The following is a 22,410-nucleotide window of genomic DNA, read 5'->3' as shown; positions in this document are numbered from 1 at the left end:
AACGCTATCCAATCTTCTCGGTGACAATAACTTAACCCAACATTGCACAGAGGAGACGCACTACAAAGGAGCTACCCTAGATGCCATCATCGCCCAACGAGACGCAATCTCAATCGAACACGTATTCCCCGTGGACTGGTCGGACCACCACATGATCCTATTCCATATCAACCAACAAATTCTCTCTCAAACCCCTCTACAAGACCCCCCCAAATGGCTCAGAAACCTCTCCCATATTCCCATGGAAGTCCTCGAAGAAAGGATAAGCTTGCTCCTTCCCTGCCCCAACAACCACCTCTCCACTACCGAACTCACTGCGTGGTACAACTCTAACCTGGTGACTATGCTAGACCAACTCGCTCCTCGAAAGTTGAAAAAAAGCAGAGCCACTCCGTCCAGGTCTTGGTTCAACACTGACTCTAATTCCGAAAGGAGAAACCTAAGAGCCAAAGAAAGAAACTGGAGGAAGAACCCTACCTCCTCGCTCCGAGAACAACTCAAAACAGCCCGCAGGAAATACAACAATCACATCAAAAACAAGAAATCCGCATTTTTTCGCTCTGCGCTGGACAGTGCAAAAAATAGACCTAGAGAGCTCTATAGCATCATCAGGCAACAAACCTCCAAACCCGTGACCTCCTCAATACAGGCTTCGAAAGATCTCTGTGATAACTTCGCCAACTTCTTTAACGACAAGATTACTAAGATCGAGCACTCTCTGGACACCACTAACACTCCATCCACTAAGAGCACCATGCCCGGGGTGGTCGTTGTCGCGCCTTGCCCCTCCTCCAATTCTTGGCTAAGCTTCCGCCCCATTGAGGAACATGAGATAACCACGCTGATTTCCAATTCCAAACCCTCCTCCCATGTCCTTGATCTCATTCCACCCCTACTAACCAAAAAGCTGAAGCACTCCATAGCACCGCATTGGTGCGCGATAATAAACAGCTCCATGAAAAATGGAGACGTCCCAGACTGCCTTAAAGTAGGTCAAGTCACACCTCTGTTGAAAAAACCCGGCCTTGACACAACAGATCTGAATAACTTTAGACCCGTATCTAACCTTTCCCTTCTGTCCAAAATCCTAGAAAAGTGCGTACTCCAACAACTAACCCAACACCTGGATAACATCAATCTCTTGGACACCCACCAATCTGGCTTCAGAAAAGGCTGTAGCACAGAAACCGCGATCCTCAACATCATCGGCGATATCCACCACTCACTTGACTCTGATCAATGCTGCCTCCTCATTCTCCTTGACATATCGACAGCATTCGACACAGTAGACCAGACACTCCTCATCAGGGCTCTCCAAGAAAGAGCAGATCTTGGTGAGGCGGTCCTCCAATGGTTTCCTCATTCCTACACAATCGCACTCAAAAAATAAAAATTAAAAACTTTGCTTCTGACTCGCACCCTGTCAACAAGGGAGTCCCTCAAGGCTCAGTGCTCTCCCCGCAACTCTTTAACAGCTACATGGAACCTCTCACCAAACTACTCAGAGCAGCCAACATCCGTTTCCATCTTTACGCAGACGATACTCAGATATATCTGGAAACCACCTCCCTAAGTGACATTCAAAGACTCAATGACGTGCTGAGAGATGTCCAACACTGGCTGTCATCGAATCACCTAAAACTAAACCCCGACAAAACCGAGATACTTCTCATTTCGAACAAGGAGGAGAACCCTCAAATTGTTGAATGGCTTAGGGCCGTGGACGCGCTCAACGGGAATCTCACCCTAGCTGACTCTGTCAAATCACTAGGCATCACACTAGACCCGAAACTAAACATGACCAGACATATCAAGAATTCGGCCAAGAACGCTTTCCTGAACCTTAAACTACTGAACAAAATAAAACCCTTCATTCCGCCTAGTGATCTCAAACAGGCCACTCAAACACTGGTACTGTCAAGACTGGATTATGGGAACGCAGTCCTCTCAGGAATTGCAAAGTCACACCTAGCTCCCATCAGAACAACTCTGAATGCGGCAGCCAGAACGGTCACTGGAATCAAGAAATTTGACCACATCTATCCTGCACTCAGAGATCTTAAGTGGCTCCCAGTTGAAATGCGGATCAGCTTCAGAACAGCCTGCCTCACTCATAAAGCCCTACATACCGGCAAACCCGAATACCTGGCGGCCAAACTCATAAAAGCCGGTCAGGCCAGGAACCTCAGAAGCTCAAACTCTCTCCTTCTCATCCCGCCAAAAACTCGAAAACTAAAAACTGCGGCTCGATCCTTCGCCGGAAACGCGCCCAAAATCTGGAACTCCATTCCCCCTCACATCAGAACCATTCCCTCTTTTGTAAAATTCAAAAGCCAACTCAAAATCCTATTACTTAATCGTGCCCTAGGGAATAGATAGGAGCACTCAGAATGGGGGTAACAGACACCCCGCATTGCTCCAACATCATGCCCGCAAGACTACGAAGCAGATGTTCCCTGGACTACGAAGCAGACCCCTCAACAACGCCCTGCATTATTATTGTGTCGTTCTCCTGTCTCGTTTGTTGTAATCTCTGCAATGTATCCTCTGTAAAGCGCTCCGATACCCTCGGGTCAGGCCAGCGCTATATAAAACTTCTAAATAATAAATAATAATAATATTGAGAAGTACAGAAAAGAGGTTCTAGAAAAGGAGAGGAGGAGAGAAAAAAAGGAGAGTAAATAGAAACAGCAAGAGAGACGCGGAGAGACGGGAAGGAGAAGATAGATGTAGCAGCAAACAAAAAGAAGTAGTAGGGAAAAAGGTGAGAGAAGCAGTGGGGACACAGATTAGTTGAGAAGAGAGATAGTAAAATAGAGCCCCAGGGATCGAAATGAGAGCTAGATATATGTGGAGAAAAGGTGACTGGGGATTTTAAGTGGAATTATATTGCTTATCATGTTTTTGCCAAAACAACTGGACCAATGTAATTTCAATTCACAATGTTGCACTAATTTTCTAAAATGGATCTTAGTGTTAGATCCAAAAATCTCCTTGCTTTGAAGTCCATGCTGTAAGAAGTGGCCTAGCCCCACTCCTAAGCTCTCCTGTGTTGCCTCAAAGGTAATAGACTCTTCATTAGGGAAGAGATTCCCCAACACCTCGCAGCCACCCGCCCTCCTGCCCATCAAGTCTACCATATACCCAACACTCGAAATGCAGGAAGGTCCCAGAAGACCAATCCCCAGAACACTTTTGACAGTACCTTCTCACAAGGAAGCAGTATGTCTAACCAAGCAAGGCCCCTTCCATCAAGAGCTTCAGTAGGGTCGGCAGGCCCTCTTAATCACCCAGCATAGATTTCTCCCAAGTGGCTTCTCCGACCATACAGTAAGCTGCGTGTTGTATCTGAGCAGCCAGATAATACTGCTCCAGATCAGGGATCGCCAATACACCCTCCTTCAGTAGTAACGTCATATGGAACTGTACCACTCTGCTACGCTCCCCCTGCCCAGATCAGAGCCATCAGGAGAGAATTGAGCCGACAAAAAACTGCCCGGGCAGAACATCAAAGGAGTGCTGGAGAACATAGTGGCACCCGGGCAAAAACACCATCTTCGCAACTGACACTTGGCCTGTGAGAGACAGTGGCAGCGATGTCCAGAAGTGTACCAACGTACGTAGGCCCTCAATCACCCTCTCAATGTTACACTGGTTGCACTTCTGCAGCATACTTATCTATGAAAAATGGGGAAACATTACAATTGAATGGTTCTTGATGTTTAAGCTACTCTTATGAATGTGTGTGTCCTCAGTTTTCATGGAATCATGGGGCATATCCTACTTCTGATACTATTCTACCCAGAGGAAGCACTGAAACACTTTAAGGATAGTAGCACGCTACCCAGAGAGAAACTATTTTTTTTTTTGCAATTTAAGCCGGGGTTGGGGCAGTCCTCTCTAGAACCCTGCAACAACAGCCAGGTTACCCCCCAGCCTGCCAACTTCTATGGTGCTTTATTTTAATATACAGGACATGGAGACTGAGTCCTCAAATTCTAAAATGGAGACTTCAATATTTCTCTTCATGTGGCGTCACAGATCCCAGTCCCACGGGACCAGCCAATTGGAATGCTTCCTTTGCCATTTATTCCCTTGCTACTCCTGTGTGGCTAGATATCTACAATAAATCAACGGGGGGAGGGAAAAATAAGCAGTGATCCATTCAGCTTCCAATGGTTAGTACAAAAATCAAGGTGGGGGAGAATGGACCACTTGTCCTGTGCACCAGGGTCTTAGTTAACGTGGGTGGTCATCGTTAAAAAACCCTCATATACGTACACAAGCGTTGGGCGGTATATGTTGATTCTCCGCCTTCGTGTATCGTAATAGCATGATCATTGGGCTATTTTTTGTCCATATGCTAACCTCCCCTAGGAGGAAGACCAACTGGTTGTGCAGTAGTGGTCAGAAATATTAAAACGAGGGTGTGCTCGTGCTCAGTGAACTGTGATATTTAAAATAAAATTCCTGATGTCAAATCTCGTGTCCTTTATTCTTGAGATGCATGACAGGGGGAAATTAAAAAAATGATCGTGCATGTAAAAAACCTGGTTATTGGTTTAATGCACTGGTAAAGGTCTGGTGTGGTCTGGTCTACATGTTTCAGCCTCGTGCAGAGTCTAGAGGCTTTCGTCAGGACCAAAAGGGTTTTAGGGGAGCAATCTTGGGCTCACCTAAAGGATTCTGGGGGTGGATATTTGTACTCACCACCTTTGTTGTAAGGAGTCAGACCAGTAGTATCTGTTCCTGCGAAAAGAAATCGTGAATATTATCACATCCTAACAACAAATTACTCGTATTTCTCCTAGATCTATGCTAGAACGATTTTCAAGTGTTATCATCCCTGTTTAAACCAATCTCGGTATAGGATTATCGTGCGCATTACTGGCGCCTTTATTACACAGAGAGGAGTGGATATTGTCAAAGGAGCTAAAAACGGAGGTTAAGCAAACGCCATATCGGCTTTCTTTGAAGTCAGATACATATTTACCAATGTATGTTAAGGCGAGCCGCTAAAGTTGTATGTCAAGTGTGTCATTATCTCTCGCATGTGTGGCTCGTTGCGTGATGGTATAAACATATTTGGTTGATGTTGTGGGGAGTAAGACTTTGATTACGTTTAAACTCGTGTGGACTCGCTGTGTCGTGATTTGTCTACGATGAGTAATTCGAATAAGGGGGTCAATTACCTTTTTTTACAATTGGGACATCTTCCTTCAGGGTGTCCGTCAGTTAAATGAGAACCTTTTGCTGTTGGAGAGGAGGAGACGATTAGATTCTTTTACTCACTGTTTGCCGCTACGTAGGAAGCAGCTTCAGCGTGGCTTACCGGTTACTCTGGCAGACTCGCTTGTTCTGACTCTGACGCTGTTCCCTGGGATAACGTGCGTCCGGTTAGACTCGCGTTACATAGGCCAGCGCATGTGAAATTAAAGTAGGACTTCTCGGTCTTGGTTGGCATTTTGGTTGGCACTAATGGTTGGCATGGTTACTCTTAGTAATATATGTGATGGTGACGCGCATAGGCCAGCGTGTGTGGAAAACGAAAGTGGGACTTCTAGGTCCTGGCTAGCATCTTGGTGACGTTCCAAGGCTAATTTTTAGTATTAATAAGTGCAAGATCGTTCTTATGTAGATTTCAGTGTTCGTGGTGGAAACATATAGGTTTTGAGCTACCTATTCGTTGGACCTTATATATCCAGTGATTGAAAGTAGCAAGTGTTTATTTTTATGCAATCGTGGAAGATAGTTGTTACTGTCATTTGTTAAAAGCGGACCAGGGTATGGTATCATTCAGCCCTTCTTTGTCTGTCTTGAGACGATGGACCCAGCGTTGTTCCTTTTCAAAAAGTACGCGCTCCACATTGTGGCCTTTAAACACTAGGGTCTCTAAGATTACCCAGTGTAGGTCTTCTGAGGTGTGATTTGCTTCAATAAAATGTTTGCTCATTTGTGTTGTCGCTCTTTTGCATGCGATATTACTTCGATGTTCAATGATCCGTTGTTTGATCTTCCGGCACGTCATTCCTATGTATCTCAGATCACATGGGCAGACAATCATATAAACCACATGAGTGGTGTTACAATTCGTGTGGTTACGTAGTTCCCATTTAAGGTTAGGGAGTAGTTGTAAGGTCTTAGTCACTTTTGTTAACTTACAAACTGAGCATGAGCCACATGGGTAATGTCCCACTACCGGACTTAAGTTCCATGCTGTTGTTATGGTTTCTCTTGTGGTTGTCCTAGGTCTTGTGTGGACCAAGATGTCTTTGATGTTTTTGGTTCTCCTATTGGCGAATCTCGGTTTGGGCCATTTCAGTGTATTTGAAGTTAGGATTCTCCAGTTTTTGTTAATGATTTTCTTCACTGCGTTTGATTCAGTGTTGTACGTCGTGACACATGTCAGTAGATCTTTTGGTTCTTCTCGTTGCACAGTTGATAGTAGATTCTCTCTAGGCTGATTGCGAGCTCTTTTTTGACACTTTTTTATTGTCTTGATTGGGTAATCTCTCTTCATGAGTTGATTCTATAGACCTCTTGCTTGTTGTTTGTAATCCTCTAAGTTGCTGCAGTTCCGTTTTAAACGTAGGAACTGACTGTAGGGAAGATTGTCTCTCAGGGGTCGGGGATGGAAACTATTATAAGAGAGGATACTGTTCCTTGCCGTTGGTTTGTAATAGGTTTATGCATGACCAAAGAACAACCAGGAACCAGCTCGACGAGTCATTGGTAGTTAATCTTACGGAAATCACACTTACAAATGACCAAGAGAGCGTTCTCAACAAAGGCCTTGGCTTCGTTCCAACTCCACCGCTCGACATCTTCAAATTGAAATGTGAACTAGCAGAATTCTGCAGGAAAATCAAACTCAAGGCCTTTTTCAATGAAAAAGAGACACAACCCAAAGAAAGCGACACAAACTTGAGACCCACATCTACCTTCAATCCACCAACACATCTGATACCTGTTGAGATACAAGCTTTCGAACAAGCAATTATGCAAGAAGTAGACAACCTAGGTTCTACAATCAAAAGACCCTACATAAATCTAACCAAGAAGGAACAAAGAGCGATGAAAGAACTACGCAAAAAAGACAACCTAATAATAAAACCAGCGGATAAAGGAGGAGCCATTGTTCTACTAACCAAACAAAGTTACAATCAGCAATGCACTGATCTTCTTTCAGATGATAGATTCTACATCAAACTTACCTCTGACCCCACAAAGAGATTGCAAAGAACCATCGAACTAATGGTAGATGAGGCAGAGATCAACCAATGGATTTCGAAATATGAGGCTGCTTTCCTAAAAACCAAGTCACCCAGAATCCCATATTTCTACTCTCTGCCAAAGATTCACAAGAACAAAATCCCACCACCAGGACGCCCCATAGTGTCAGGAATCGGGTCCGTCTTAGGACCACTCTCTCAATTTGCTGATCAATTCCTGAAACCTTTGGTACAGAAGACGCCCACTTACTTGAAGGATACCCGTGATCTCCTCAACCTACTTGAAGGACAGACTTACAATGAGAACACCATGCTTCTAGTAGGTCTAGATGTTGAGAGTCTCTATACCAGTCTACCCCAACAAAAGACTCTGAACACTCTTGGAAACATCCTATTCACATGCGACTGGACCTACAATACACCCAGACATTTTGTATTGGAATGCTGTAGATTAGCCCTCACAGAGAATTATTTTGAATTCGAAGGGACCCTATTTGGACAATGCCACGGTACATCGATGGGCAGCACATTTGCCCCCAGTGTAGCAGGGTTGTATGTGAGCAATTTCGAACAGGAACACATACATACCTCCAACAATCCCTTCCATAAGGGTATCAAGTTCTGGCGACGTTACATAGATGACGTGTTCATGATATGGGAAGACAGTCAAGAAGCACTAAACAACTTCCTAACCTGGATAAACACAAGGGACGACTGTCTCAAATTTACATCCACAGCAGACAAACAACAATTGGATTTTCTGGATGTAACTATCTTTACCCAGAATGACACACTGCACACCAAAACCTATTACAAACCAACGGCAAGGAACAGTATCCTCTCTTATAATAGTTTCCATCCCTGACCCCTGAGAGACAATCTTCCCTACAGTCAGTTCCTACGTTTAAAACGGAACTGCAGCAACTTAGAGGATTACAAACAACAAGCAAGAGGTCTAGAGAATCAACTCATGAAGAGAGATTACCCAATCAAGACAATAAAAAAGTGTCAAAAAAGAGCTCGCAATCAGCCTAGAGAGAATCTACTATCAACTGTGCAACGAGAAGAACCAAAAGATCTACTGACATGTGTCACGACGTACAACACTGAATCAAACGCAGTGAAGAAAATCATTAACAAAAACTGGAGAATCCTAACTTCAAATACACTGAAATGGCCCAAACTGAGATTCGCCAATAGGAGAACCAAAAACATCAAAGACATCTTGGTCCACACAAGACCTAGGATCACAACCACAAGAGAAACCATAACAACAGCATGGAACTTAAGTCCGGTAGTGGGACATTACCCATGTGGCTCATGCTCAGTTTGTAAGTTAACAAAAGTGACTAAGACCTTACAACTGCTCCCTAACCTTAAATGGGAACTACGTAACCACACGAATTGTAACACCACTCATGTGGTTTATATGATTGTCTGCCCATGTGATCTGAGATATCATAGGAATGACGTGCCGGAAGATCAAACAACGGATCATTGAACATCGAAGTAATATCACAAGCAAAAAAGCGACAACACAAATGAGCAAACATTTTATTGAAGCAAATCACACCTCAGAAGACCTACACTGGGTAATCTTAGAGACCCTAGTGTTTAAAGGCCACAATGTGGAGCGCGTACTTTTTGAAAAGGAACAACGCTGGGTCCATCGTCTCAAGACAGACAAAGAAGGGCTGAATGATACCATACCCTGGTCCGCTTTTAACAAATGATAGTAACAACTACCTTCCACGATTGCATAAAAATAAACACTTGCTACTTTCAATCACTGGATATATAAGGTCCAACGAATAGGTAGCTCAAAACCTATATGTTTCCACCACGAACACTGAAATCTACATAAGAACGATCTTGCACTTATTAATACTAAAAATTAGCCTTGGAACGTCACCAAGATGCTAGCCAGGACCTAGAAGTCCCACTTTCGTTTTCCACACACGCTGGCCTATGCGCGTCACCATCACATATATTACTAAGAGTAACCATGCCAACCATTAGTGCCAACCAAAATGCCAACCAAGACCGAGAAGTCCTACTTTAATTTCACATGCGCTGGCCTATGTAACGCGAGTCTAACCGGACGCACGTTATCCCAGGGAACAGCGTCAGAGTCAGAACAAGCGAGTCTGCCAGAGTAACCGGTAAGCCACGCCGAAGCTGCTTCCTACGTAGCGGCAAACAGTGAGTAAAAGAATCTAATCGTCTCCCCCTCTCCAACAGCAAAAGGTTCTCATTTAACTGACGGACACCCTGAAGGAAGATGTCCCAATTGTAAAAAAAGGTAATTGACCCCCTTATTCGAATTACTCATCGTAGACAAATCACGACACAGTGAGTCCACACGAGTTTAAACGTAATCAAAGTCTTACTCCCCACAACATCAACCAAATATGTTTATACCATCACGCAACGAGCCACACATGCGAGAGATAATGACACACTTGACATACAACTTTAGCGGCTCGCTTTAACATACATTGGTAAATATGTATCTGACTTCAAAGAAAGCCGATATGGCGTTTGCTTAACCTCCGTTTTTAGCTCCTTTGACAATATCCACTCCTCTCTGTGTAATAAAGGCGCCAGTAATGCGCACGATAATCCTATACCGAGATTGGTTTAAACAGGGATGATAACACTTGAAAATCGTTCTAGCATAGATCTAGGAGAAATACGAGTAATTTGTTGTTAGGATGTGATAATATTCACGATTTCTTTTCGCAGGAACAGATACTACTGGTCTGACTCCTTACAACAAAGGTGGTGAGTACAAATATCCACCCCCAGAATCCTTTAGGTGAGCCCAAGATTGCTCCCCTAAAACCCTTTTGGTCCTGACGAAAGCCTCTAGACTCTGCACGAGGCTGAAACATGTAGACCAGACCACACCAGACCTTTACCAGTGCATTAAACCAATAACCAGGTTTTTTACATGCACGATCATTTTTTAATTTCCCCCTGTCATGCATCTCAAGAATAAAGGACACGAGATTTGACATCAGGAATTTTATTTTAAATATCACAGTTCACTGAGCACGAGCACACCCTCGTTTTAATATTTCTGACCACTACTGCACAACCAGTTGGTCTTCCTCCTAGGGGAGGTTAGCATATGGACAAAAAATAGCCCAATGATCATGCTATTACGATACACGAAGGCGGAGAATCAACATATACCGCCCAACGCTTGTGTACGTATATGAGGGTTTTTTAACGATGACCACCCACGTTAACTAAGACCCTGGTGCACAGGACAAGTGGTCCATTCTCCCCCCACCGTGGCTAGATATCTATACATTTTGCAGCTTAATTTCTCTCAAATGTATGTAAGGATTTTCACCAAATCACAAAAAGCATGCCTTCTGTAGAAAGATCTAGCTTTCTGTCATACTTGGTGTGATTCCGTTTTGAGAATCCCCAAGCCCCTATTTTTCACAGCCCCGCTTGACAGATCAACCCAAAACTTTCCAGGAAGGAGCTGACTAAGGTGGATGAACCTTTTTTGGGAAAATTTCTTAAAGAGTCACCAAAGAACTGCCAGAACAAAAAAATCTATTTCCTATGTCCAAACTAGAAGTACACCGTGGCGAGCGCCACTGTGTTCTGCATGTATGTATGTATATATATATATGTACTGTAGTCTATGTTGGACTGCAGTGAGAGAGCATCCATGTGACTTGGGGTCGGAATACGCCCTCCAATGGGGTCATGCAGGACACTTAAAAACGAGGGAGGAGTCATACACCTGGTAGCAGCAGCAGCATCTGAGGAAGGTTATTATACCGAAATGCCTTATGCTTGTGCTGTTTTAAATAAAGGGTCTCCATGTTTTTCCTCAGGTGGCCTCTCAACATTTCTTCACGGAGGATGTGTATTCTTTTGGATATATATATCTATATTACCTACTGGTGGTTGCCAGTAGGTAGTTATAGTTAGGACCACGTTTCCATAGGAAATCCGCAACATTCTATTTTGAATAACTTTGGCGCCGGTCGACGAATCCTCGCGAATTTTTCAAAATAGGTGGGGCGCTACGCTCCGCTCCTACCCTGAAAGTCTCGGGGGGATTCGTAAAGCGGGGGCTGAGATAAAAGGGGGGTCCCAAAACGCGTTTTTCCCATGCATTTTTCCATAGGACCTTTAGACAGGGCTACAGCCCGAACGGCTGAACAGAATTACTAGAAATTTGGCAGAGAGGTAGTCCTCAGGTCAAGGAAGTGCCTTTTGTAGGTTTGGTGTAAATCTGTTCAGTAGATTCTGAGAAAATAGCCTTTAAATCAATATATATATCTGAGCCAGCTTACGGTGCGCTTACGGTACGCTTACCGTACGCGTACGGTGGCGTGCGCGAGCGCGATTCTGATTGGCTCTTAGATCTTAGTAAACATTCGAATCGGCCGAAACCAGGAAGCGGCGGCCGCCATTTTCTCTCTCGCACTGAGAGTGATGTTTAAAATATAAAGCACAAAAACATGTAAAGGGGCTGTTTAGACAGCTCCCACACACATAGCCATGTTGAGGGAGTCCCCAAAGATCCCCCAAGGCCAAAAACGGAATTTTTATTTTTTCGCTAATTTCGCCGATTACGCTTACCGTACGCGTACGGTAAAAAATTATAAAAAAAAAAAAATTATCCACACTCTCCCCACCCCGTGTGCAATTGGTGCCCGAAGGGCACCAATTGTGCATGACTTATCATTGATGAGACAAACTAAAATATTTTTTTTAAAAATAATTTAAAAAAAAATTATCCACACTCTCTCCACCCCGTGTGCAAATGGTGCCCGAAGGGCACCATTTGTGCATGGCTTATAACACATACGAAAAATTAAAATATTACCTTTCAAAACGAAGTGCATCATATGTCCTCCATGTGCGCACGGTGCGCGAAGCGCATCGTGCGTACATGGCCCATTTAGCGTAACGTGGGCACGCGGTGCGCGTAGCGCACAGCGTGCCCACCGTGCGTGCACGGCACTAACTGCGTAAAGGGGGCGCGCGGTGCGCGAAGCGCACCGTGCGCGCACGGAACGAACTGCGTTAAGTGGGCGCGCACGCCACGAATGGCGTAAAGTAACTTAGCATTTAAAAAACCGTACAAATTCACTGAAAAAACCATAGGTTTCACACACGTTATAGTTAGGAATTAGCATTTAAAAAACCTTGCAAATTCACTGAAAAAACCATAGGTTTCACACATGTTATAGTTAGTGGAAATTTTACTGATAAAAAACCAATGAAATTCCCCCGTTATAGTTAGTGCAGGCAACTATAACTCACGCGACCGCAATCTTCTGCTGATGACATATGTGTCTTTATGAAAAAAAAATATTTGTAATATATGTATAGCTAAAAATGTATGGAAGAAGACATGGGCAAATAAGTGTCTAAATACAGTATTAGCATCAGCAGAGGATTGCGGTCGCGTGAGTTATAGTTGCCTGCACTAACTATAACGGGGGAATTTCATTGGTTTTTTATCAGTAAAATTTCCACTAACTATAACATGTGTGAAACCTATGGTTTTTTCAGTGAATTTGCAAGGTTTTTTAAATGCTAATTCCTAACTATAACGTGTGTGAAACCTATGGTTTTTTCAGTGAATATATATCTATATATATATCTATATATCTATATATATCTATCTATATCTATCTATATATATATATATATATATTACCTACTGGCGGTCGCCAGTAGGTAGTTATAGTTAGGACCCTCTTACCATAGGAAATCCGCAACATTCTATTTGGAATAACTTTGGCGCCGGTCGATAAATCCTCGCGAAATTTTCAAAACTAATGGGGCGCTACGCTCCGCTCCTACCCTGAAAGTCTCGGGGGGATTCGTCAAGCGGGGGCCGAGAAAAAAGGGGGGTCTCAAAACGCATTTTTCCCATGCATTTTTCCATAGGACCTTTAGACACAGCTACAGCCCGAACGGCTGAACAGAGTTACTTGAAATTTGGCAGAGAGGTAGTCTACAGGTCAAGGAAGTGCCTTTTGTAGGTTTGGTGTAAATCTGTTCAATATATCCTGAGAAAATAGCATTTAAATCAATATATATATCTGTAAGCGCGCTCCGTGCGCTTACCGTAAGCTTACCGTACGCGTACGGTGCCGTGCGCGAGCGCGATTCTGATTGGCTGTTAGATCTTAGTAAACATTCGAATCGGTCGAAACCAGGAAGCTGCGTCCGCCATTTTCTCTCTCGCACTCTGAGGGGTGGAGGAATAACAAAGGCAAAAAACATGTAAAAGGGCTGTTTAGACAGCTCCTAACCACCTAGCCTTGATGAAGGTGTCCCCAAAGAACCCCCCAGGCCAAAAAATCAATTTTATTTTTTAATGAAAAATCGCCGATTACGCTTACCGTACGCGTACGGTAAAAATAATTTAAAAAAAAAAATTATCCACACTCTCCCCACCCCGTGTGCAAATGGTGACCGAAGAGCACCATTTGTACATGGCTTATTTTACATAATGAAAATGTAAAAGATTTCCTTACACAACGAAGCGCATAATATGTCCTCCATGTGCGCACGGTGCGCGAAGCGCATCGTGCGTACATGGCCCATCCAGCATAACGTGGGCAGCGCACCGCGTGCTCACTGTGCGCGCACGGTGCGCGAAGCGCACCGTGCGCGCACGGAACGAACTGCGTTAAGTGGGCGCGCACGCCACGAATGGCGTAAAGTAACTTAGCATTTAAAAAACCGTACAAATTCACTGAAAAAACCATAGGTTTCACACACGTTATAGTTGGCTGGACATTTTACTGATAAAAAACCAATGAAATTCCCCCGTTATAGTTAGTGCAGGCAACTATAACTCACGCGACCGCAATCCTCTGCTGATGACATATGTGTCTTTATGAAAAAAAAAATTTTGTAATATATGTATAGCTAAAATTTAATGGAAGAAGACATGGGCAAATAAGTGTCTAAATACAGTATTAGCATCAGCAGAGGATTGCGGTCGCGTGAGTTATAGTTGCCTGCACTAACTATAACGGGGGAATTTCATTGGTTTTTTATCAGTAAAATGTCCAGCTAACTATAACATGTGTGAAACCTATGGTTTTTTCAGTGAATTTGCAAGGTTTTTTAAATGCTAATTCCTAACTATAACGTGTGTGAAACCTATGGTTTTTTTCAGTGAATATATATATATATATATATATATATATATATATATATATATATATATATATATATATATATAATTCACTGAAAAAACCATAGGTTTCACACATGTTATAGTTAGCGGAATGTTTACTTAGATCTAAGAGCCAATCAGAATCGCGCTCGCGCACGCCACCGTAAGCGTACCGTAAGCGCACCGTAAGCTGGCTCAGATATATATATTGATTTAAAGGCTATTTTCTCAGAATCTACTGAACAGATTTACACAAAACCTACAAAAGGCACTTCCTTGACCTGAGGACTACCTCACTGCCAAATTTCTAGTAATTATGTTCAGACGTTCGGGCTGTAGCCCTGTCTAAAGGTCCTATGGAAAAATGCATGGGAAAAACGCATTTTGGGACCCCCCTTTTATCTCAGCCCCCGCTTGACGAATCCCCCCGAGACTTTCAGGGTAGGAGCGGAGCGTAGCGCCCCACCTATTTTGAAAAATTCGCGAGGATTCGTCGACCGGCGCCAAAGTTATTCAAAATAGAATGTTGCGGATTTCCTATGGAAACGTGGTCCTAACTATAACTACCTACTGGCGACCGCCAGTAGGTAATATATATATATATATATATATATATATATATATATATATATATATATATATATATATATATATATATATATATATATAAACAATATATATATATACACATACATACATAAACATTTCGAGCACAGATGCAGTTTTGATACTTTTATTGCACAATATGCAGTGGTATAAAAGTCCATATTTCAGGAGCCATGAATTATTTCCAGTTTGCCTGTAAAATACAGATCTTATCATCATAACGTTGACCGCCACCTAACCACTTTGTAGAGCTTTAACATCATCAGGGGTACTAGGATTATGCTGCATGAAGGACCTTATTACACTGCAAGGTTATCTAAAATACATGGCAAGAAAAATGCAAATTATGTAGGACATTCTCATCAGTATTGTTGTTATCCGTTTGAAATTGAAAGAACCATTTGGGGAAATATGCAAATTATTCAGCAATCCTCTTGAATCCATAATTATGCTGTGAATGCTGCAGCCACAGAATCGTTTAAATCCCCTGGCCCTTGCCACTGATTACAGTTGTTTCACTTTCTTAAATAAATTGTTGTAAAAACAAAGGCCGAGCATTCCACTTCCAATGGATGCCCATTGCTGGCTGCACTTTTCAGGAAGAAGCATTTTAAGCTGTCGGAAAATAAAAATGTAGTGTAATAAAAAGAATACACAACAGGTACTATGTGATATGTCCTGTAATATATGTGTAACATATGTAGTCATCTGTAATAAAGGAATGACATATTTCCTTAAATGTAATGAGGGTTTACAGTTGGTTTCTGACTCCATAGTGCAGGAGTGAGAGGCGAGTCATGGACATGGAACACAATTACAGCTGTTGTTTTAACAAGGAAAACAGGAACTGGCTTTTCCTTCTTTTGAAGAAGAAAAAAATCAGCAGAATGGAGTTCATGAAAACGTGTTTATTGTTCCTATGGTATATATAGGCCATTACAGGGAAGGCGGAATCTCTGAATGCTTCTCCACATTCTGAGCTACAGCATTTGTTTTAATCTGACTTGCATTGAACTGATTCTAGTGTTTTTTTCATGACTAACTTCTTTTTGATCTGTTTAATTTGTTACCACACTTTCTGCTTTTAATATTCTTTTCTGCAATGAGCATTAAAGAGCAAGCTGCCAAAATTATAAGCAATTTGAGGAAGGTGGAAGGTGCGAAATGTATTATAAGGAATAGCATAGCTTCTGCTGTACATTGAAGTGATACCGCAGGTCGACTCGGAGCTCAGTGCCTTGAAAAGGAAGTAGCTCCTCGGCGGCTAGCAATAGAGTTATTATGTACAGCAGGGTATGGATACATTAGCCCATGCCTGTTGCAAGGCCCTCTTCCGAAGTACAGGGCCCTTTAACTGCTAACACCGGAAGTAGAATGGCCACAGGGCTATCAGAGCATTCCATCGCCCGCTGAGGGTGGAATGTTAAAAATTAACAAGGAGAAAGGGAAAAGGAAACGCTGACATGCTGCAGGAGGAGCACTAGAGGGCCCGTGGCATGCGCACTGCAACGGATCATGAGAGTCCACAGTTGACAAAAGGTATCCTTAAGTGCCACAACACTTGTGGCAACAGTGGCATTGGGAGTATGGGTGCCGTGGGCGCTGCTGCACCTCCAGAAAACTTTAAAGAAGGTCATATTGAAGCTCTGCGATAAAAAGGCCTGGAATGCTATTTGTTCAACGGGAGAACTGTAATTTGTTTTTTTTTAATTTTGAGCTCTCCCTGGACTGGCTGCCATTTTGTAGCTGAGCTTAGTAAGTGAAGGCAGCTACTGTACACAAAATGTGCACGCTTTCAAAAATTATCTTTCCATGTATTTCAAATATAGATGTACTGTGGGGACTTGAAATTAAACACGAAGAGTGGGGAGAGTAAATATGTTAGTAGGGTAAAAAAAAAAACCACAAATTCGGTTTCATTCGTTCGATGCAAAAAATAAACATATTCCTGTTTTGTCTCTTTGGAATGTGGCCTATTTTCATTTACAATTGATAGAACTGCAAACCCCAAATCATCGTACTTTCTAACATAAGGGAGAAACCCAATGTATTATATTTAAGGGATGTCATTTACGAGTTCTTATATATTTACACTTACTTAGGGATTTACTTTAGCTGTGAAACTGCTTAGGTGGTGCAGTTTTACAGCATCAGTGACACAGAAACCCGTTTCCATGACAAGAAATGCAGAGAAAGAACGACGTCTCATTTTTACCACCAACGATGTCCTCCGTTACCCGCTCGGTGATGGTGTCTTGCGCGCTTCTTGTGCGGTCGTACGGTATGCGATGGTTCCTCCCCATGGGATTGGTCATCCCTGTGCTAATATAACGGCTTATTTCCAGTCGAAACGTTGTAGCGCCGCATTAGGATGGGCACACTTCAAGCGCGCCAGACACTTTGGGGATTCTCGTGTCAAAACATGCACTTTTCATCACATGTGCTATGTCCAGGACAGTTTATAATCACATATAATATCGATCTCATTGGCAACACTTGTAACATGAATTGGAAGAACTTGCCTTGTGGGGGGCTCACTGTGCGCCCCACAAGCAACGAATACAGAGATGTGCATTAACATAAATAAATGCTGGTGCAGTTGTGAGAGTGGCTTTTGTGTCAGTAGTTAAAGCAAGTTAACGAAATAGCACATTTCGGAAGGATCCGACGCGGGCCACAGAGCCTAGTCGTTCATGAGAGGTGCAGCAACACCGCTTCTGCCCCCTAATCAAAGAAGTGCAAAACTGTGCTTGACCCGAGCTTCCGCAGCGCCACTGGACCCGCGTGGCTACATATGTGCACGTTTTGCTTGAACATAGCGCCCTCTTGCATATTGGAAGTTTACAAGTATTAAAATGAGATGATTTTTGTGCACGGCGCTACGCAAACTGAGGCATGTGCATCTGTGGCAGGAATCTTGATAGCTCAATTATTGATCCCCAGCACCGCTAACATGCACTAGTCAAATAAGCAAGACCGTGGGCAAGCCAAGCGCAAGAAAATGCACCAATAGAAACTCAGCAAGAAAAAGCAACACTTACTGACTCCGCCATTTGCCGGCGCAGAAAGCGGACTCGCAGCGCCTTTCGTCTTCGTTGCATCAGGAGCCAGAGAAGTCTGCTAGAGCACCTCGCGTCTATCGCCCACTTCTAATAGGGCCACCAGTCCCCAATACTTGTAAAGGGCACTGTTTGCTTGGTCTTTGTTCGATTTCCAAACCCCTTATTTAAGACCGGCTTGCGCGGCAAACTCATTGCCTCCCAGCACGGCCGCCTGCATTACGGTGACGCCTGGAGTGCTCAGGCTTGTTGATTTCTGGTAATCGCATTGCCCACACGGGCTGGTTGCTGACATTCCCGTATTTTTCCCCTTTTCCCCCAACACTCTCTGCACTACTTTTCCTCATCGTAATTTGCTCCCTTTAACCCTGCCTGCCCTCGAGCAGGCATACACTGGTAAGACCGGCTTCTTCGGATTCGCCCGCACTCACAGCTCGACCATTGCACCTTACTGCTGATTGTTCCGCATTTTCATTTTCACCTCAGTGGATCCCTCCCGGGTCCATCAACACTCGCATGGGACTCAGGCAAGCCTGCACCCAAGCCCCAGTATGGACTAAGGAAGTGTTTACCTGCCTCCCACCGCTTGGCACTTGATCGTTCTTTTTGTTCTCTCGCCTTTTCCCACCTCTTTTCTTTCAGTTAATTTTGTTTCCTACTGCGTATTTTACTCTCAGGCATGTTTTCTTAAATGTCCTATTGATGATCCTATGATCATGTAGGGATCGAAACGTCAACCCTACTGTAATGTTGATAGTAACGTGCATAAGGGCAGAAGTACAGTTCTGAATTATGACTGATCTATTTTTTTGATTTCTGTCACATACTAATGCCTGAGTCTCCTATTCAATTTGACTGTCTGTCGCTTGTGTTTTCACCCACCCATTTGTTGATATTGTGTAAATAAAAACGATTTACATTTTTGCTATTATATTACTGTTGCATGTTCTGTTGAGGGACCATTGTGCCTTTAAAACGCTTTGTTTCCTCACTGACATTAGCCTCAAGGTATACATAACTCTCGGCATGGATGAGACACAAACAGTAGGAACTGAAACAGAGGGACATCTCTCACCCCCAGCAGCTAGCTGCTCTACACGCAAAGCACGCACAGTGTCAAGACTGCTCGATGAGCCCTCATGGTGGCGAAGCACACCAGGACAAAGTGTTCCTTAGGTTCAATTTTGACACTTGCGCCAAGACGCCGTTTGGCATTCGCACGCACTATAAAAAATATTAACATAACATTAACAAAATTAATTTCACTGGATCTGGCTCAATTCATGGATCCGATTCAGTATTAGCGATTAGATCTACCTGCATCCGTCTCTTTCCCAGCCTTACTTTTATCGCTGACAAAAAGCCCTCAAAAATCCTAACACTGAATTAAAATGCAAATACTGAGGATAAGACTGGCTTAGGCAGGAAGCCTAAATTTGTCTCAACTCTTGTCCCATGAGGACTAACAAGCCAAAACAGGATAAAGCCCAGCATTGTGGCCTCTGACATTTCCCTTTCCTAAAAAGAAATATATAAAACTGCTGGACAGCTGAGCACATGGCATCTTACAATTTGCTTTTGCTCTGTGGCTCCAAGAGGCATCACGGAGATTTTAATTATGCAAACAAAATTTGCAAAGCTTTCGCATTTTGTATTACACATATCTCAAAATTATGGAATGTGCAATTTCATATTTTTTGCATATAGGAGGCTCGCTAGCAGACAAAATGTGTCACTGAGAAACTTTTTCTACTTGAACCACTTTACAGTCTTTTTCTCACAAGACATTTTTTATCAGAATTGCAGGCTTGCATGTATAAAATTATTGCCGGTTACCAGCAAACCACATTTCATTCTAAAAGCATCATTTAGTGAAATTTTTATTGGAGTTTGGAAAAAAACACCTTTTCTGCATTACAAGCCCGCAACCAGTTTACACATCTCTCACCGCAGACGAGTACTAGTAACACGTTACCAATCTCGGCGGGATGCTGGGTGTGGGAAAGTTCGTACTTGAGTTCTATAATCTGTTGTATGTATTTGTTTCAGCACCCCTAACTTTATTGCCTGATTTTGCAGTCTGAGCTGCAGAAAGGGAACAGTGCACAACACAGCCTGTGCCATCACAGAGGCCAGGGGTCACAAAGGGGCAATGTTGCCCCTTCTGCCGACCCCTAAATGACATGCATAAGATAGGGGGTTGGGGATGGAAAACAAGTGTGTCTTTCATTTCCCCTAATGGCTTGCATGAAGTGGAGAGAGAATTTAAGGCTGGAGATGGATAAATTACAGACACTTCGGGCAGATTTATTGAAAAGGAGAGCGCAGGAGAGCGCCATATTTACAGAAATGAGGGGGCATATTATCAAGGCAGGCGATAAAATGATCGCCCATGCACCACCCATGGTTGGTATGCTCCGTTGGCGCCAAGTAATGCAATGCAGCGCTACTTTAAAGTGTTTACCAGCACTAAACAAGTTCACGCTGGAAAGTAAAATAAAAAAAAGATTTCGCATCGTTTTGCGTCACTTTTGTGACGCAAACACGGCGTTAAACCTTACTAAACAGACCCCCCTCGTGAGCGCCCTATAAATACAATTTAAACCTCTGGCTGCGAAAATAAGGGGTCTGCTGCCAGAAGTCGGTCTGCTGGCATGTATTGTGTTGTGCTGTCTGTGCACTTTGGATTAAAGGACTTTAGTCTTCCAAACTGATGACCCTTGGCTTCTCGCTGAATGGAACATATTTTGGTGACGAGCAGACTACAAATCATGGCAAACTGACGCGTTACTCGCCATCCGCGAGCTATAGCTATAGCGCTTACCTCTGCGCCCCTATCGCTAGTGCTGGGGGGTCAACTTCTTGCTGACTGACGCGCGTGGCGTCTTTCACCTCTGCTTTCGGCGCGAGACGGGGCTTGGCTCGCGCCGGGCTGCGCGTGCCTGCTGGACCTCGAGCTGCCACGCACCTCTCCTCCGATTAGTGCCACCGAGAGGATTGCCCCTGCGGCCCCGGTGGGTAAGAACGATGGGGCGGTGGGGCCGGGTGCGTCCGGGTGGAGGGAGGTTTCGAGAGGCGACGTTGAGGGGAAATTAAATAAACAATTCATTTTTGCTCATGGTCGTCTCTCGAAATCCCCCTTCATCCGGCCTTCCGCCCCATCCGTTCTCCTCGGTTCTCAGTAATAGGATGCATACTGTTGCAGAACAATGAACTCTTGCCGAAGTGCGACGTTTAGGGGGCATTCTCTGCCCGCTTGGAATGCGGCGTGCCGCGCCCTTCCGGAAGCCTGTGCTCGGTTTAAGCAGACTTACGCTCTGCTTCTAGCTGCAGGAAAGTTGGTGCCTAGTGGCATTTTCTTATTCTCTGTTCATAATCACAAGTCACTATGCAGCGCACATATCCGCGAGCTTCATCCTTTATCTGAACCAGAATCACCTGGAAGGAAGGATGGTGAACACCTCTCTTGTACCCGCGCTCAGCTGCCAATCTTTCAGTTTTAGGTGTGACATTTACATGGCTTCGGTGTGGCGAAGTGTTTTACTTTGATGCCTTATGTGTGACACTTCAATGCCTTGTGTGTGACACTTCAATGCCCTGTGTGTGACGCTTCAATGCCTTGTGTGTGGTGCTTCGATGCCTTGTGTGTGATGCTTCGATGCCTTGTGTGTGACACTTCAATGCCTTGTGTGTGGCGCTTCAATGCCCTGTGTGTGATGCTTCGATGCCTTGTGTGTGACGCTTCGATGCCTTGTGTGTGACGCTTCAATGCCCTGTGTGTGATGCTTCGATGCCTTGTGTGTGACGCTTCGATGCCTTGGCTTCTATGCCTTGTGTGTGGCGCTTCAATGCCTTGTGTGTGACGCTTCAATGTCTTATGTGTGACGCTTCAATGCCTTGTGTGTGGCGCTTCAATGCCTTGTGTGTGACGCTTCAATGCCTTGTGTGTGGCGCTTCAATGCCTTGTGTGTGACGCTTCAATGTCTTTTGTGTGACGCTTCAATGCCTTTTGTGTGACGCTTCAATGCCTTATGTGTGACGCTTCAATGCCCTGTGTGTGACGCTTCGATGCCTTATGTGTGACGCTTCAATGCCCTGTGTGTGACGCTTCGATGCCTTGTGTGTGACGCTTCGATGCCTTGTGTGACACTTCGAAGCTTTGTGTGTGACGCTTCGATGCCTTGTGTGTGACGCTTCAATGCCCTGTGTGTGACGCTTCAATGCCTTCTGTGTGACGCTTCAATGCCTTGTGTGTGACGCTTCGATGCCTTGTGTGTGACGCTTCGATGCCTTGTGTGTGACGCTTCAATGTCTTATGTGTGGCGCTTCAATGCCC

General features: G+C 43.9%; 1 protein-coding gene across 2 annotated transcripts in view; it reads right to left on the bottom strand.

The window, feature by feature from the left end:
• Window positions 1-21,114, bottom strand: part of LOC146799914 (NACHT, LRR and PYD domains-containing protein 12-like) — a 1,343,351-nt gene extending 1,322,237 nt beyond the window's left edge. For both annotated transcript variants that reach the window (XM_085620847.1, XM_085620846.1), the window contains exon 1: window positions 20,899-21,114. The gene's annotated coding sequence lies outside the window, so the exon portion shown is untranslated. The remainder of the gene's footprint in view (window positions 1-20,898) is intronic.
• Between the last annotated feature and the right edge of the window lie 1,296 nt (window positions 21,115-22,410).

The sequence above is a fragment of the Triturus cristatus genome, chromosome 8, assembly GCF_964204655.1.
Source record: "Triturus cristatus chromosome 8, aTriCri1.1, whole genome shotgun sequence".
Taxonomy (NCBI): domain Eukaryota; kingdom Metazoa; phylum Chordata; class Amphibia; order Caudata; family Salamandridae; genus Triturus; species Triturus cristatus.
Note: the sequence above shows the minus strand (reverse complement) of the source record. Positions and strands in the feature narration are given on the sequence as shown.